Here is a 5,098-nt window from a genome sequence, read left to right on the forward strand (position 1 = left end):
GAGACTCCTCATGAACAACTTCATGCGAATCATTTCATCTTTTCCAACTCCTACGAGCTTATCACAGTATGTTCTCAAATGTACCTTTGGGTCACCCGTTGATAACTATGGATTTTGACGCATTTTATACTCCTTCTTGCTCATGCTTTGATTAGAAACTTGTACGAAATAGTCCCAAAAGGCTCATAAGTTATGCTTTATTGCAGGTTTGATAAACAAAGTGACAAGATGTCAAAGATCAACTCAAAAGGAGTGAAACTTGCACAAGTACCAAAGATAAGACAAGCTCAGTCAAAATAGGTCCAGTGCAACCGCATACCACTTTGTGCGGTCTGCACTAGGAGGTTCAAAGAGCAGGTATTCAGGCTAAAAGGCAATGCAGCCGCACTAGATTTAGTGCGGTCCGCACTGGAGTCCATGCACTCGCACTACCATTTTGTGCGGTCTGCAGAGCCAAGATTCAGAGAAGTTGCAGTTTGAAGCTTTCAAGCCAATGCGGTCCGCAGTCCATTTTGTGCGGACCGCACTAGAAGTCACCGCGGCCGCAGTCCATTCTGTGCGGTCCGCAGAGCCTGAGTTCAGAGAGCTAGAATTGGAGTGTTGTATCTATTTAGCTTAGGATTGCGTAGAGTTTCAAATTACACTTCTCATCATTTTTGGGGTTTTCTTTGTAATTCTACTTTTAACAAACTACAAATTGTAAATTAAGCTAAGAGTTAAATGCTACAGGTTGTTCAAATAGTTTAAAGGGCACTAGGGTAGTGACATCCGCCTAGGTGGTCAATTGACGGATACTTGAGTCTAAGGCACAATTGACATGATTGGGGAGTATGATATAACCGTTGCACTACTTTACCCACTCTGCACCTCTCAGTGGTTCAAGTGATTTTGCCCAATTGACTTTCTCAAGACCAACTGGTATGCAAATTTGCACAAGAAACTTAGGGTTCAAGTCGGGTATTACTCTCTCAAAGTTTAACCCTTTAATTGGGGCTATCAATCTCTTGGGTATGCCCCAATTTCTTGTTGGATCAATTTCGGAGACTTAGGCTCTCTTTCTCAAGAAGAGCCCTAGATAACTAAACACAAACTAGTGTTTGCAACCACTAATTCAGCAATTTACCATGAAATTGACCCAAATATCAAACACCCATAATCAATTTAACCCTAAAATACAAGACCCATCAATTACCTACACTAGGGTTGAGCCACAACCCTAGTTATGGGGTCTAGCTACTTATATTCAAAGAAGAAAAACAAGAAATAGATGAAGATAAACACATATTAATTAATTGCTAAGCTAAATACAAAGATTCAATGATGAAATATAGTTAAAGTTGCCCAAAATAACTAAGAAAAGTCGACCCACGAGCGCAGTTATGCTATTACAATATCTGATGACCTAAAAATAGAAAAAGGATCTATTTATACTAAGCTGAAAATCTGGACAAAAATATTGTACCAAGAAAACGAGGCTTCTTCCTTCACTTTGATGTCGAAGGGCTTGTTGTCCACTTTCAAGTGCCGGAAGTACATCGTGAGGAAACTGGGGAATGGATAGTTTCTGTCATGCTCCGCACCCACAATGGTAATAATCCGTGACATCACATTTCCTACGTTATGGGGTACCCTGCCATAATAGAAGCCACTAACATAGCCCGGTGGAGAGGAAGAGAGTTATCATGTGTCGTGGGATCCAACTGGCTACATACAAAGGTCTCCCACCCCCGTGCCTCAAAGTTCAAACTCCTTCTTAAGATCTTAACTCCAGCAGTCAACCAGTCCGGGGTGGTACCTGGGATTGCTAGGTATTGTGCCAACCATAGACGGACCTCCTCTCCCATTTCCATCTTCGCCATGTACAGGGTCTCGTCCTCCTCATTGAAGTCAAGGTATTCATTTATCGACCTTTTGTCGAATAACACTTTCAGATTCCGAACCTTGGTCACTTTGGAGCCCTTTTTGATGTGGGCTACGTTGCAGTAGAATTCTTTGACCAAGTGTTCATTGGCGTCCACACAATCATCCAGAAAATGCTCCCATCAAACTCTCGTCCTAAACATCCTCCTCACGTTGGAGTTGTGAGATAGCAAGCTCTATCTATGAAGCTCCTCTCCGGGATCAACTTTCTCACCGGCCACCCCCCCCCCTCCCGAAATTTATGGTACGCCACCTCACTCACAAATCTGTCCTCCCAAGCCTCATGCTTTCTAGTTCTAGCAACGCCTCCCACCTGAGGCTCACCTCCTTGTGCTACTCCCTCATCTCCCTCTACTTCCTCCTCGCCTCCTACTGCATCCTCTCCGGATAATGAAGCTATGAGAGATGTGGAGTATTCCCTACTACCTACTACTGAGCCATCAGACGAAATGTTCACTGATGCTTGGGCAGCGGGGGAAGTGGGAGGAGTGTCTCTTAGTCTGTGTCTCTCCGGATAAGGGATGTACTCTGGGATTGAGTCCGAAGAGATCTCCCGGGAGGGCTCGTACTCACTCCTCAACATGTCAATGGCTCTGTCAGCAGCTTTTATGGCCTTCCTCATGTTTTCGATGTTTTACCTAGCTTGGGGAGTAAGTTTACTTTTTTTGTTTCCCTACCCGGGAGGATTCTCCTCTACCTGGTTGTTTAGATTCTATACCACGTTGTTTTACCATTGTCTGCAAACACAATTCAAATAAACTTGTTAGAATCATTAGACAGTAGTCAAGAACACTCAAGAAAAAGAAATGCAGATAGAAGGAAAAGTTGCAGACAGTATTGCAGAAACCACCCAGTGCAGACTGAACACAATGGAGTGCGGCCGCACACGGTCCAATGTGGACCACACAAAATAGCCATGCGGTCTGCATAAGGTTGGAGTTCAGACTACCCACCCTCTGTATTTTGGCAGTGCGGACCGCACAAAATGGTAGTGCGGTCGCACTGCCCAAAGTTCAGCTTTCAGGTTGTTCATCAATGCGGTCTGCACAAAATGGCAATGCGGACCGCACAGGGGCAAAGCGGACCGCACAGAAACGAATACGGTCCGCACTGAGTGCCCAGTCTTTGCACTAAGTTAGGATTCATGAATTTTCAATTTTAAGCTCAATTTTGCACCTAATTAATGTCCCTATATGTTACCCCAATGTATTAAACTAACTAATTCAACATGAATCAAACTTTTAACTAACCTAACCTAAATAATTGCAGAATCTACGAGAAGCATAGAGAGGGAAGTAAAAAAGGCACAAATTGAAAGAAATAACAGAAAAAAACAATTAAAAAGAATGAAATGGTACCAGATATGAGATGTAATGAAGAATAACGAGTCCAACAATTAATTACGAGTAAAGAAGGTGATGAACAGTGTTCTAGAGGGTCTGAGAGTCAATAGCGCAAAAAGGGTAAAAGCAGGGCCTCAAGCCCTATTTATAGTAAAGGACCTGGGGCCCAGTCTCACCAACCAGTGCGGACCGCACAAATACTTTCAAGCTTGAGGAGGCAACACTCTGCGGTCCGTACAAAATGTAGTGCGGCCGCAGTGACAAACTTTAGAGAGGTGGTCATTCGCCCTTCACTAGTGTGGTCCACACAGAATGTAGTGCGGCTGCATTGGCAACTTCAGAGACCTGGCACTTTTTCCATTATGTCTCGCACTGCATCAACACAACCCTGTAACATCTCACAACTAGTTAGCCCAAAAATCGATCCTACACTACAATGAAAATCAAAATAAAAACAAGAAGAAAAACACATGGGTTGCCTCCCAAAAAGCGCCTGATTTAACATCGCGACATGACGCAGGTTACCATCACATCATTTGAAATGAAGAAGTGACACCACGTGGTTGTCATCAATTTTTCCAAGATAATGCTTGACCCGGTGCCCATTAACTCTGAAAACTTCACCATTTTTGTTCTTTAAATCAAGATTACCAAACGGGGTCACACGCACCACTTCAAAAGGTCCACTCCATTTAGACTTGAGCTTTCCAAGAAACAAACGTAACCTGGAGTTGAACAAGAGAACCAAATCACCTATTTTGAACTCCTTTCCACGAGCATATTTATCATGAAGGTACTTCATCTTTTCCTTATACAAGGACGAACTAGCGTATTCATGGAATCTGAATTCGTCAAGTTCACTGAGCTGCTCCACACGAAGATTGGCTGCAACATCCCACTCAAGATTAAGCTTCCTCAAAGACCACTTGGCTTTGTGCTCTAACTTAACCGGTAGATGGCAAGCTTTCCCAAACACCAGCCGATACAGAGACATACCAATCGGCATCTTGAAAGCCGTCCTATGAGCCCATAGAGCATCATCCAGCTTCTTCGACCAATCGGTCCTATTAGCATTGACCGTCTTTGACAATATACTTGTGATTTCCCTGTTGGAGACTTCCACTTGACCACTTGCTTGAGGATGATAGGGGGTAGAAACTTTGTGATTGACACTTTACTTAGAAAGCAACGTGTCGAAAGCTCTATAGCAAAAATGAGACCCCCCATCACTTATGATTGCACGAGGAGTACCAAACCTTGTAAAAATGATTTTCTTGAGAAATGCAACAACACTGCGGGCCTCATTGTTGGGCAAAGCCATGACTTCAACCCACTTTGAATTATAATCTACCGCCACAAGGATGTAAGTGTTCCCACAAAAGCTAACAAATGGGCCCATGAAATCAATGCCCTATACACCAAAAATATCAACCTCAAGGATGGTATTGAGAGGAATCTCATCTTTCTTCAAAATTCCACCCGCTCTTTGGCATTTGTCTCATTTCTTCACAAGGTCACCCGCATCTTTGAACAATGTTGGTCAATAAAATCCACAACTAAGAACTTTAGAATCCATCCTCACCCCGCCATGATGACCACATAGGGAGAGGAATGACAAGCCTCCAAAATAATCAATTTCTCTTCCTCCGGGACACACCTTTGGATCACATCATCCATGCGAATCTTGAACAAGTATGGCTCATCCCAATAGAAATCCAAACTATCCCGCTTGAGCTTCTTCCATTGGTTAGAAGAGACCTCACATGGGATTATACCAGTCACAAGGAAATTAGCAACATCGGCTAACCATGGCATATCATTCATCAACACCGAAA

Source organism: Nicotiana sylvestris, chromosome 6, assembly GCF_000393655.2.
Source record: "Nicotiana sylvestris chromosome 6, ASM39365v2, whole genome shotgun sequence".
Classification (NCBI taxonomy): Eukaryota; Viridiplantae; Streptophyta; class Magnoliopsida; order Solanales; family Solanaceae; genus Nicotiana; species Nicotiana sylvestris.